The following is a 15,091-nucleotide window of genomic DNA, read 5'->3' on the forward strand; positions in this document are numbered from 1 at the left end:
ACATGCTTATCTCAATCTCCCTAATATCCAATGGCTTAAGAAGATGACAATGCACCATCAAATTGATGTAACGCAGTCTAGACAGAATGGAAAACTTGCTGAGTCCATGTACATGCTATCATCCGAACGATTACTAAATATATCATTTACTTTTTGACACAGTTAGTGATAGTTTGAAACAAGATATTGACATGAGTCATTGTAAATAACCTATAAAAGTAAAAGGGGAGAGGCTAATTTAGCATGGCAGTGTCTGGGGGGGGTATAGAATCAAATTTTTATGACCAGCACAGTTTGGAAATCATATAGCAATTCATTCTCTGATTATTATATAATTCAAAAGCTTCAATAATCTAGGCTTGCATTTTAGGAACAAAATCTACAATCGCCATACCTGAATTTTTTAGATTTGTCAACTTAGCTATACACCTTTTTATGAACTAAAAACAGTTTAGCATTTAGATAGGATTACACTTAAATTTAAGTGTGGAAAGAGAAGACATAAAAGAGAACCCAAGAATAAGTGTTGTTTTAACAAAATATAGAATAGTTATTTAACAAAACTTTTACATTTTAAATTAAAATATTAGTTATTTTTTCTCCTCATAGCAGAGAAACTTCTTTTGCAAGAGGCTGAGTTTATGGGAATAGAAGCAGCTAGTTTGATTCTCTTGAATAAGTTTTCTTGCTTAACTATTTCCCTCAATTCTTCAAACTTTACTCTTGAATTAATGATGTTTCTATGTTCTGACAAAGTTCGGTGATCCAGTGATGTAGATTTAAGTAAATTATTACTATTATACTGTAATTTATGATTCAAGTAATGTGGTGACTACTCTCAGTATCCCAACATAATGTTCAAGGGAGACTTTTGATTTTTCACAACTCAAATCAAACAGTGCATTGACACCTTCAGCTAAATTTAGCAATTCTTCTAACAATTTTCCATTCAATTGTTGAAGAATAACGTCAAGAACCTTGAAGTTCTCCAAAATCTTTTCATCCCATCTTGACTTTCATCCTGACAGGCTTCTTCTCCTGCTCTGACGGTTGACTTCACTGTCTCCAAAAGGACACTCATTTCTTTTTTTCTTTTTGAACCCCTAAAGTTCTCCAAAAAAATTACGTGCATTTCAGCAAAATCTGTTATTTTTGTCCAGACTTCAGAAAATTCTAGCTCACTCTCTTTTTTTCTTACAAAGAATTCATTGTACCTTTAATTACCTGTAAAGCTCCTCCTAGTGTATGATCAGAGTGCTGTAGCTGTTGGCTCAAAATGTGAGTAAGATTTATCACTTAATGGAAGACAAAGAGGTTAACAACGAAGTTCCCTTTAGTTACGGTGCTCAAAATGCCTGCAGCTTCAACAGCATCCTTGTTTTCATTTTTATTGATTTCAAATCTCAGGGCTCCAGTAATTACATCATGTTTTTTATCAATTGCTTGCAGTTTTTATTTCTACAAGTCCAGCTGGTAGTACTCAGAGCAGAAATCTTAACAGAATCTTTACTCAAGCCCTGGCCTGTTTGTACTTTATCCGTTACTTTCTTAACACTTCATGGTGGGATGGCTTTGAAAAATGTAGATACAACACCGTCCTGAAGCCCATTAAATGAAACATTTGAGCTTTTAAGAGATTTACACATTCTGTTACTGCTAAGGCAGCTTTGTGGGCGCAACATTAAAAATACACAGCTGCAGGATGCCTTTTTCTGATTATTCAGGAGGCCCCCCTCCTTTAGCCGCCACTGTATACATTTAAAAAGATTTAAATTGGAAAACCTAAAGGCTAATGGGACAGAAAACCCCTCTAAAATATAACAATGTATGTATTCCATAGCATCTCATATAACAGAACTTTAGTTTAAGACCTGAGGTTGAAGAACAAAACTATTTCTTGTCTGCCACATTGTTTAGTGTGTTCACTGTCCCATTGGTATAAACATGTACATTATTTTGTCCAAATCGATTTGGTGGTTTTTTTGTAATTAAAACCTGTCATTGAAGTTTTGTTAGCTTCATAGACATAAAAACATCAATAACAAAATTTGTTGACATGAGTAGTGTTATTGTTACACACACTATTCAAATTTAACATTTTAGTCAGTCTTAACATTTCAGGCATTCTGATTCACTTGCCATGGGGCAGATTGTAAAGCACTAAGCTGTCCCTGTATCAAAAATTGGTCAAAAACAAGTTATAGAGTGGTTTCAGCCAAAAATTAAAAATCCACTTAACTTTCAATTTTTATGTTGTTGTATTCAGAAGCTACTGCAGTTTTGTATACTTGACAAAATATTGTTAGCAATCAACAAGAATAAATTGGTTTTGTGATCATGACTTACAGGTACTAAAATGCTCCTAGGTACAATGGACAAATTTAACAAAAAATCTAAAGTCTGTTTTATTCATCTATAATGGTTTATGGTCCTCTTGTTTTATTCTGTAGTACTTATTTTTATATTTTATTCTCTAGCAAGTATTTGAGTATCAGTGCCTTTTAATTTTGAGTATGTGACCACAACAAAGGTAAGTTGTAGTTCAGACATCACATAGCATGTACAATACACATCTTCAATACTATGTTTCCATAGCAGACTTTGATGTTTCCAGTAATGTTTTTCAATACACTTACAAAATTAGAGTAATAATCTTCTCAAATAACTGAAATCTGGAATGAATATTTTCCAGGCAAAAGACTGAATGCTGCACAAAACCATTTTAGTTTAATAGAAATCAAGACATCAACATTTCAATAGCAGAGAAGAATTCAAAATAAATATGTTCTTTAAAAACTCAAAACATGTGGCAGAATATGATATTGGTACACAATTTATTCTCAGATGGATGTTTGTTGTTGTGAACACTACCAATAGATCTTTTTTTCTAATGGGAATGTGCTGGTAGTATAACTATTATTCCTTATTCAAATTTTAATATTGCAATGAATAATATTTTCCTGAGGAAATTATGGCTTGTAGTCGATCCACAGCATTGCATCCTGACTGGTAAATTAATTTTCCTACTGTTGGATTTTTATTTTCTGGGTTCAAGGGTTTATTTTGGGTTAGGTCAAAGGGTTGAGGTCAGGAGCCATAAAACTATCAGTGTAAAACTTTAGGACAACTTTGAAGACATAGTAAGATTAATCAAATGAGTAATTTTTCAACAGATACTGAGAAATAGTTATTAATTCCTTATTACATTAAGAAAATTCCTTTTATTGCCATAAATTCTAACAAGATATAGGCCATAAAACCTATTTACTGAAAAGCTGCTCTTTTCACCTCTGTCCCAGATATGTGCATCCCAGGACAGTTTTAAGTGCCACAGAAGACATGAATTTATTACCCTAGTGATACATTAACATGAAATCTTGTAAAGCTACTTTACTGCTGTGCTTTGTTCTGCTTCCAGCCAGCACACAAGAAATCCAATGTATCGTTTCGGGTTTATCCCCATTTAACCCTAGAACGGTAACGCCTATTTGGCACACGTAAATGGTAACGCGTAGTCTCTCAGACTACTTTAGGGGAAAAATTAATACAAATTTATAAAAATTAAATTAAAATTAAATTTATTTACAAATGACATTATTTACATCTTAGAGGTCATGTTTCCTGATTTTTGTTGATTTCAGTCTTTATTGGAACACTTTACACACAGCATTCCTCGGTGCTCCAAGCAAATATGCTTATAACATTTTGTGCACTGGAATCGAGTCATTCTCCATTTTTTCGCTGGGCAAACTGCACAAATCTTCCTTGTTCCTGCTTCTTCAATAACGTTTTGAGCCTCAGATGTTGATGGGCCAACGATATCTTCAATGTTGCGTTTGAGATTCCTTGATAAATTTGGCAGTTTTTGTCTTCCCTGAATGTGCGGAGTTGTTAGTTCAACACATATTTCTTTAGCAAATGCCCTTCTTGTCATTGGTTTAATTTTTTTGATAATGCCTGATGGACATAAATAACAAATGAGTTGATCAAAATGATCAAAAAAACTTTTCATCATGATCAATTTCTTGTTCATCACAATCACTTCGTTCAAGTTCAGATAGTATTTCTCTTATTTCAAAACTAGTGTTCAGTGGATCAGCCATGGTTAGTTGACCATCCACGATAAAAATTATCACAAAAACTAACACTACATTCGCTTTTTTCATATATTTACTCAGGAACAAAAAAGTAACATAAACGGTAACGCGTAGTCTACCAGACTACTATGGTCTCACTGAAATTAACTAAGTGAATGAAACAAAATGAAACCCTAACCAGCATTGACCTTGGCTGGCAGGGGGAAGGTATTGGTATTGGGGGGTCGGTCACGTCATGCACCTGCCACCTGGACCGGTTTTTATAGCTTGCGTCGTCTGAGAGACTACACGTTACCATTCTAGGGTTAAACCTAAAGAAACTTATAAACAAGTTTTTTTGTATGTAGATTCTGTGTTAACCTATCTAGAATAACTCCTAGATACCTGACATGATTGACCAAGTTATTCAAGTACCCTCAGAGTTTCTTTTTCTGATGAAGATTACTTTTGTTTGTTTTAGCTACATAAATTTCAAGACCCTCATTGTGACACCAGTTGCAAGAAAAGGTCTTCAGAATTTTGGATATAAAGTACCTATGGAAAGTACAAACGGGAAAGATAGAAGCATGAAATCAAATACATAGGCTTGAATTTCTTTGCTTAGTCTGGTTTTTATTCTCTTTCAGTATGAACATATATTCTTCAAAAAGAAAGAAGGTTGGGTACTTAAGAGTATCTATTCCACTTACTAACTTTGTTCAATAACATTAAGCTCATTTTTTTCTTGCCACACATCAATTTAAAACTATGCAGTGAAATTTTTGTGGACTTTTATTCTATACATGTATGTAATCGTAAGTCATTTTCTTTAATAAGATTTGGACAGAAGAGTCTTTCCAGGAAGATGGTCCTTTTCTCAATTCTCACCGCCAAGGCTTCTCATGAGCTTGGGATATTATGTTCTAGACAGAAATTGATGAGTGAAAACAGATTTTCCCCTCTTTGTAATAGCACAAACCATTGTTTCTGGGGTCTGGTGACCTAATGGTTCTCTCCATTATGTTTACTCAATAAACTTTGTTCTAATTGTCTTCAATCCTAAACTTCTTTGCACAACTGCCCAATGGGTGAGCACCTTCATACCCTTTGCCAAGAATGCACACGGCAGGAAATGGTAATCCAACAGCAAGCAAATTGCTTCATTAGCAAGTACATGGTTTATGAACTTAATGATACAATCCATTTCGTTTTTGTGGTTTATTTCTTACCTATCCTTGTACCTATATTTCCTACCTGTGAAGTCATTTAACATAGTTACCCCATAAAGTGTGCATTCAACAGTAGCTTAATTGTTTAATTTCCTTTGGGTTAATGTGTTCACATATTATAAATTTTTACTCTTGAGGCTTCTGGAAACCCACAGGTCTCAACAGGCTTTCCTTCAGTTTAAGCCATTGTTAACTAACCACATGGATATACATTCAAGGTCCTCATTGATCTAAAAAATGGCTTCTAATGTGAATCAAAACAAATCAAGACAAACCAAGCACACTATCTTATGCATTCTTACATTTAAGAATTACAAAGAAAAGTTGAGGTCCTCTCATGTTTAACGGAAAAGTTGAGGTCTTCTCATGTTTAACTGATAACCCATACTTAACATCTAGACCAAGTTGACAAAACATCACCCTTTTTGTTCCCCAAGAACCCCTATGACCAAGAACCCAACAATGTTAGTACTGCCATGGGAAGAAAAGTTCTGATAACAATCCTAGTAGAGTTAAACACACCAGAGTCCAATGTCCTTCAAGCTGTCTGGCTCTCAGTGAAAATAATAATGGTTTTGCTCTGTACAGCAGACAAAGTTTCACAAGCACATCCCATAATTAATTGCATTTCTGGCAGAAAGTTTGTGGAATGAAGAGCCATAGCGACCTCCATTTTCCTAAATGACCTTACCCCTGCAATTCCACCACCTCTACCACTTTCTATCTTAGAGCAATCAGTAAACCATTAAAACCTGCTTATCTAAAAGGTTTCCTTTAATGGCATGTGGTGGGTAAAATATTAGGTGAAGCAGTGTTGCTTGATGAATGGTAACTATGATACCAGGTATTTGGAAGATTAAGTAATATTCTCCCACTATAAAGTGGGTATGGGGTAGGAGTGCATACAAGGGAGGGACATGACGCCAATGGTGTCACAAACATTTTTGGGGATTTAAAAAAATTAACTCCACTAGCATTCAAAACTCATTTGGAATCGCAAATTTCGAGAATATGCTTCAACGCTTAGCAGAAAATAGAATTGATTATTGGATTATGGAACAAAATAATGATCTTGTCAAAAATCATCGACAAGTCTTGACGGTTATTAATGATTGCTGCAAATACCTAGGCGAGAGGATGGTGGCTTTTCGAAAGAAAAGCTGTATGCAGAGAAAATTAATGATACTATTTTTACTTTTGGCAAACATAACCCAGATTCTCAAGTCTATTGTGAGAAAATTGACGAGTCTAGTCTAAAAGATAAAAAGATGGGGTCCAACCTTGAGCTACTAAAACATTTTCAACCTTTTAAATGTTAAGAGCAAACTTGTCTCTACTATTGCACAACGCATTACATTTTCAAAGCACTACTCTATCATTGTGGACTCTACATATGGTGCAAGCAAAAAATAAACAGTTTTGGTACACTACGTACAACATTCTTCTGATGGAGAATTGGGAGCAAAACCTGTGTAACATCTTTTAACAGTTTTTACTAGTGAAGACACGACTGGCAAAAGTAAGTCTAGTCGTGTAATTAACACTCTGAACCGTCTTAACATCAATCTACAGGATATGAAAGCATGGACAGAGCTGCTAACATAAGTGGGCATGACATTGGTATAAAAAAATTATTCAAAGAGAATACTCAATTGTAAATATGTGTGATGTTATGCACATAGGTTTGCTCTAGTCATTGAAAAATCTACAAATTCACAAATAAGGAATATGTTTTCATTTCTTCAAGAATTATACATGTTCTTTACTGGCTAACAACAGCAATAAAAACTTACAAAAAACTTCTGAGAGTTCTGGAGATTTGAACACAAAAATTAACACGAGTGGGTACAACTTGATGGACAAGTAGGAACGACTCTCTAAAAATAGTGCTGTCCTATTTTGATGTGATAAAACTAACTCTTCACGAACTGAGGTCGGAAAATTATTTAAATAGTGATGCCAATACAATAGCTAAATATAAAGGTTTGCTGAAACATTTGACTGATTTTGAAGTTTTTTCTGCCATGCATATAGCCAAAAAAATATTGAAAGTTCTTTTGACGCTATACTGTTCTTTACGATCATGTAAATAAAGAGATTTGTCTATTCCCTGTGACAGTTTACCTTCAAGGCACTAAAATTTATTATTGAATTATTTACTTGGTGATGAACGAAAAAAAAGAAGCTTAGTTTATTAAGAAATTATGCGTCATGGAATAATGTATACTCAGAATTAAAAGTATTCTTAGTAAAACATTAACGTACCTCTCTAACATCAAAAAGATCAAGAAAAGGAAAAGATTTATGGATGAACTAGGAGTTGGCGAAGTAACAACTGACCCCCTAAAGAAAAGTAAAGTTGACATTTACTTCAAGATCCTTGACAAATTGACTCAACAGCTACAAGATCAGTTTTCGGATTACTGGTTATAACAATCCAAATGGCATTGATTTCATATAATGGACTCATCAAAATGAATGATTATTTATATGGTCAAGTATGGTTGAAGAATTGTGTGACTTTTATCACTTTGATAGTAATGAAACTGTAGCTGAGCTGCAAAGCTTCTCATTAAATTTGTATAAAAGGCCACACACCACGACATTGACATCTCTGATTTAGTGCCAAAAACACTTATATTTTCAAGAAAGACAATAACAGTAGAAGAAATAAATCATGAAGAGGTAAAAAACATGACTATAACTGTGGAACTCTGGATTAAACAAAGATTTATTAAGCCATACTGGTGCTTACAGCAGCTCTCTGGATTTCCTAACTTAAACGGGCTCTACAAAATTCTGCATCTCTCTCTGTAACCAGCTGCTCAGCTAAAAGAGCTATGAGATGGATCAAAATATAAAATAGTAAAAGACCGCTTCATAACAAGCATGAGTGACCTTAGTTGAATAACTTATAAATTTTAAGTAACTAGGGTGATACTTTGAACCAGTTATCATATAATGAAATCATTGATCGGTTTTCCATAACCACTAAATAGAAGTAAAAAGTTTTGTCAAAACTCATTTAGTTAGTTTTATTCCGATTTACTTTCACTTCTTTTTATTTTCTTACAGCTACAAGATTTATTACACAGGTTTATTAGCTACAGGTTTTATTAATATGAACTAGTTACTACATTAAAATGTTCAGCTTATTTTATATTCAATAGTCCCATTCCTACTTGCTTAACAGGAGGAGATGTAAAAAATAGGAGAGGGATAATTAGTTCATCCAGGAGGAGGGGTATTGGCGTCATAGACATTGGAGGAGATTGGCACCCCTGGTATGTGGGTCCAGCTACAGAAAATTGATTAAAAAAATAGAGCAGTCCACTTCAACCAACACCCTTTATATATTTTTCTACATGGTTCTAATGCACAACTCCCAACCGGTGTTATGACCTAATAGCTTCACTAGATGGATTGTGAATATGGTTGAAGTGTGTGTTTTGCAGGGAAGCAAGATTAAGACAGTCCAAGGCCACACCTGGGGCAAATGCGAAGGGTTTGTGTTTACCAGATAGACCATCTTTGGACACTTGCAAGCCATTGTCAGTAGATTTACTTTGAGCCACCAAACAACAGCTAAGAACATTAATGCAAATCTGAAATTGAAACACAAAGCCTAATAGAGAAACCTCTGCTTATAACCAAGACCTGCCTAATACACTACATTAGGGCCCATTTCCCCCTTGTAACAATCCTGCTCCATTCTATCCATAACCAAAGGCTTTATTCATTCACAAATCTGAGTATCAATGCTGTGCCCAAGACTGCAGTAACAATCACATAAGTAACAATATTGTCAAAAGCAGGGAACCCCAAAAATAACAAAACACCCAGGGTTCTACTTTTAATTTTTCATTATTCATCACAGCCAACAAAATCATAAAGAAGATTAATGTGCCCTTTGACATTTATTTGGTTTGCTATAAAGACAATCATTTTAGATTAAGATAAGATGTAAACTTTTCATCAAAAGAATCAATCCTACAAAATAATTTCATTGCATATTTGTAGCTGTGAATGCGAATGTTGAGTTTAGCTCCATTTCAACTTTTGCTTACTGCAGTGTCTGACATCTGGTTGTCACAAACTTAACTGTTGACGCTATTGTAATTTTTGAAGAATGTACAAATAAAGATTATTGTCTATTGTCTATTAACTCCTGGAACCTGGAGTCCATTTCACTCACTATATTAAAAGAAATACTCTAAGCTAAACGTCACTAAACTCAACACTCACATTAATTCAATCCTTCCCACCATAGCTTGTAATGTGTATAAAACTCTGCTGCTCCACCGCGCTTTGGGATTGTGTCTAAAACATTGTAGTACTCTCTATCATGCACCTAATAAGACAATTTGAACACCTCTTCATCTAGATTACACTGGGTTTCTTCTGTGTAAATGAGATAGATCTCTTTTATCATAGATGTCAAAGTGATGCAACACGAAAACAACAAAGAACTCATCCTATTACGAGAATACGAGTACATTGAGGTACCCGATCATAAAGGTATTTCTGGAAAAGAAACAGTGGACACCCCTACCCAAATAGGCTCTGAAAACATTTTAGGATTGTAACCAGGCTGTAGATAGCCTTCTCCAACAGTACAGCTCTAGTAAATATCTGAGAAAAAGAAAATTGGATCAAAGACTTCGAGTAAGGCTTCAGAAATCGGGCAGTCAAAAATAAAGGCCTCGGGACTTAGCCAATGAACAATATTCATCTCTCCATCCTACAGGTTAATCAAGATTCCCTGTTATAAGCAAAGAGGATATACAATTAGTACATGGGATGCTAACAGGACATGGCCCTTTTCAAAGCATCTGAATCTTATAAAGACGGATTTAAGCCAACTGATGAATGCAGACTCTGCAGAGAGGCAGAAGAATCAGAGGAGCAAATATGGCTAAACTGACTTGCTATTTGTAGAATCATAAAAACTCCGAGAAGCAGCTTTTGAGCCCAAAGAACATCAGAGAATAGGAGCCCACAAATCTAATTGGGTTTTGCAGAAGCCTCAGAGTTCAGGATTAAAAATAAGTAAGCGGGACGCAAAAGACCTTTAAGGACCAAGTCCTGGGTATCAAGAATCTTTCCCTCATTTTTCTATAAAAACAAATGGTGAAATGAAGCTAAACGTATCATTTATATTGAGGCAACTCTTCCCACCAACACTCAGTGTTATGTGTCAAAAACTTACACATTACAAAAACTGTATACTTCCTGTTTTTACAATAAATCATATCAAAACTATAACAAATATGTATGTACCTAAATAGTAAATAAAATTAGATATTATGTATCAGTTTTGTTCATTTTTTTGTTACTTTACAAGGTGATTTAAAAATTACCAGAATATTTTTTAGAATGTTTATTTCCTTTTTAAAGATTCCCTCCGACTCATTTAGATTATGTACCTACATACATTTTGTAACTGAAATATTATTAATTTATTCTCATTGAATTTACATTTATTCAATATGTTTAAAGCTGTTCATAAATATAAAAAAAGTTTAAGAAATGTTCAGCATTTCAGAAGTTTCAGTTTTTTCTCTAGTTTCATAAATAACAAAAGTTGTGAATTTGTTAAAGCTCAAACAGCCAGCACACTGAAAAGAAATGGTGTACCAAGCTGAATAACAAACTTAATTGAGATATTTCAAATTTAAATGTTTGTACCAAATTTAAACTTATTTCAGCATTACTATAGTCAGTTCTTATTGAAAGAAGAGTTCTATGGGATTTACACATAATGTCTCAAAACCATTATAAAAGAAAAAAACAATATAAAATGTTTAGTAAATATTATATGCATTCCAGAACACATCATGTTTTATCCTCAGGTTTATAAATTGAATTTTCAATTTTGAAACGGCCAACATATTGAAACAAAATGTTGTACCAAATTGGCCAAAGAAATTAACCAAGACATTTATAAGATCAATCTGCTTGAACCAAACTTCATTACAGTTGTTAGTAAACCTTGGATAAACCTGATTTTGTAACATTTCCTAGTATTAAGGTTTCCATCAATAAATAAGGGCCCAACAAATTGATCCTTCACAATGCCAAGCCAAACATTTAATTTTTCAAGGTGCTGGGTATGTTGCTCTTTCGTCAAATGAGGGTTAACATCAGCCCAATAATTGTGTCCATTATGTCTGTTAACGTTACCATTTAACATGAAAGGTGGTTAATCTAAGAAAGCAACGTTGTTTAATCTAATTGTATTATAATTAATTGTTCTGCATCATTATTTCACAAAATTCTACTCAACGATTAAAATCATCCTCACTTAGCTCATGAACTATACGAATTGTGTACACTTTTTAACCACTGTCATGTAAAACTTTACAAACTAATTTTTTAGATATACCTAATATTTGAGAAAAAAACTTCTTGTTGAGGCAGAAATTGCAGCACAAAAAAATCTATACGCGGACCAGTGTATTGGTTCAGATGAATCCTCTGACTATTCTCGTTTAAAATCTTAACTCCCAACACATGCAAAAGAAATAGTTTTTTAAAATTATCAAGTGGATGGGCCTTGTACCTCTTCCAAGCTTTGATCGTTATTGGAGCCGAAACAAGCTTTACAAAAATGAGGTTTCCAAAGCAATGTCTCGTAATCATCATCATCATCATCATCATCGTCAGACGTTTCCGTTCTCACGGGTCGTCGTACACAGCCTCCTCCACTTTAGTCTATCTATCCTTCCAGGTCTCCTCTTCATCCACCTGTATTATCTGTAGTCCCCTTCTCTCTATGTCTTTCCACACTTGGTCCTCCCATCTTCCTCTCGGTCTTCCTCTTGGTCTTCTTCCTCCTTCCTCCTTCTCCAGTGCTATTCTAGGCATTCTATTATCTCCCATCCTCTTCACATGCCCCATCCACTGAATTCTTCTTCCTTCCATTGTCTCTTGCAGTGAAACTACCTTCAATCTTTCTCTGGTTATTTCGTTCCTTATTCTATCTCTTCTTGTAGTCTTCTCTATCCCTCTTAAAAATCTCATTTCTGCAGCTTGCAATCTGCTTAAATCATTTTTAGTCCACGTCCACGTCTCTGCTCCATATAATAAAATTGGTTGGAAATAAGATTTATACATCAATACTTTTGATTCTTTCCCAATGTTCCAACTCCACACAATCTTCTTCACCATATTGAAAAACTTTCCACTCTTCCATATTCTGTTTCCTATCTCTTCTCTTATTGTGCCCCTATCTGTTATGATACTTCCTAAATAACAGAATTCCTTCACCTTTTCAAGTCTTTTTCCTTCAACTAACACGTCTTTGTTATTTCCATCCCTTCTCTCTACTTTCATTACTTTACATTTTTGTATGTTCATCTCTAAACCATATTTCTTCGCCACTTTTGCCCATTTGTTTAACTCTCGTTCTAACTCTTCTTCCCTATTTTCCCATATCATTATGTCATCCGCATATGCTATTGTCTTAAGTTCTTCAGCTCCTCTTTCCTTGTACTTCTAGAATAATTTCATCCATTATAATATTGAAAAGGAAAGGTGACAATATGCTTCCCTGCCTTACTCCTCTCTCTGTTTTAAAAGTTTCTGTATAATGTCTCGTAATAATTTTGAAATTTTGCTCCGAATGTTGCATTCTGTGAGAATGAAACTGCTGATCAAACCAACAAGCTTACAATGTTCAAAGTATTCTTGATGTCTTACAAGATAAGTTTAAATCTGTTTTAAATCAACAAGAAGACATATGTATCAATGAGACGCTGATCCCCTTTCGTTGATGAGTAGGTTTTCTTCAGTTCATACCAAACAAGACCCATCGGTATGGTATCAAAATGTTTAAGATGTGTGTTGAACAAGGATACAACTCAGCTTTTAAAATTTATCAGGGCAAAGTTAACAGGGATAGAACTGGTGTTGGTGTGGCACAGACGGTGGTGATGAAACTCATGGGCTCGTCACTTGATGGTGGTTGTATTCTTTATGTTGATAACTGGTACACCAGTGTACCACAGCCCCATTGACCAATCAACTCACTTAGTAGGCACGCTTTGAAGAGGTAGAAAATGGAATCCGACAGTCGTACAAAATAAAAAACTAAAAAAAGGGCAAAATAGTTGCAAAACAAAGCAACACCAATGTTGCTGTGTTGAAATGGAACAATAAGAGATGTAATGATGCGATCTACCAAGCATTAAGATACAACTGTCAACATACCTCAGAGAACGTACCTGTTGTGGACTATAACAAAGCAGTCATACATTGGTGTATCTGACCAATTAGCTTTCTATTCAAGTCCCTTGAGTAAAAGTGTAAAGCGGTATAAAAAAACTTATTTTGAACACATCTAATGAAATCTGGTCGTTTACAATAAATGTCATTCTAAAATGAAGATTACAAACTTTGCAGAAGAGATCGTTCTAGCACTTCTTAAATCTACAGATGATGAATTACCCAAGGAGCTGCTACTCCAAAACACTCACCGCTGGGAGTTGAAGGTCCCAAAAGATCATACCGTAGACGATGCAACATGTGGTACAAGAATTTGGTAAAGACACGGACATGCCCATGCACAAAAGTTTGTAAAAAAAGTATTAACTAAGTGTGACAAATGTAATGTTTTTCTCTGTTTACTTTGTTTCATTAAGACACATAATACGTAAGTAATTTACCAGTATTGTCTTGAATTTTATAACTTCTTAACATGTATTTCATTAGTACTAATAAATCTTTTATCTTTTTACAAACTAAAAGAACTGTTCTACTTCAACCTCTTTCCTTGCAATTTGTTTTAGCGCTACAATTATTTGTTGATTTTTTTTCTTTTGTACTCTCAATAGTTTTGGAAATGCCTATACATTTTTAGTGATTTTTTTTCTTACAAGGTTTTGGTATTTATATTGGTTTAAAACATACTGTTTCTATACTTTGGAAGGTAAACATTCAGATTATTTCGTTAGATTACCAATATTAATAATAATAAATTTAAAAAACATTTTTTAATTAAAGTCAAGTGAGGACCACCGGTGGATCTCACGGCACCCGTGTGTAGGTTTTAAAAATTATGCTTGGCCTCAGGTTGCAAATTTACCATAGTTCGTCAGCAGTCAATGTGTTAATTTTGAATTAATTTCAATGAGTGGCCATTATCAAGACCTCTCAATTGAGGTGTCACTTAATGGGTCTTAACATTTAAAAATTTTGAGCCACTCCCCCAAAATAGCATTTTGGGGAAATTGGTAAAGTTGTAACAGTGACTAAAAAGTTCACTTCAATTCCTATGCTAAGAACACCTTTCTAGCATAGTAGTTAAATGATATTTAAAACAAACAAAAATACAAAACAACCATTACAAGTTGTTTTTAATTGAATCCTTTGTATTTTAAAATGTAAATCAATAAAATTGTTCTGTAACATTATTTGGTTCATTGCATTTTCCAACAGCCTGATCAAATAAATATAACTTGTAAGTTAGATCTTTCTTCTTTCATTATTAGTGTTGAACCTCTACAGAAATGTGTGTTAGAGATCTGACAAGTAGTTAGTGCTAAATTTTTGGTAGTTCATGTCAGATGTACACATGCCGGGTAATGTATAACTTTATCTGGTTTATAATTTACCTACGGAACGTAAAAGTGGTGTTTAAAATCAAACCAAACATACCCGTACATGTTCCTAAACTGAATTTAACAGTTTCATTACTATCAATCTCATTAGAAAAATTTTGTATTAACAATGTAACGTTCTATGTTGTTTATTGTATTTGTCTAAATATTTAAGTTAAGTAGTTGT

This window comes from Homalodisca vitripennis, chromosome 7 (assembly GCF_021130785.1).
Source record: "Homalodisca vitripennis isolate AUS2020 chromosome 7, UT_GWSS_2.1, whole genome shotgun sequence".
NCBI lineage: Eukaryota > Metazoa > Arthropoda > Insecta > Hemiptera > Cicadellidae > Homalodisca > Homalodisca vitripennis.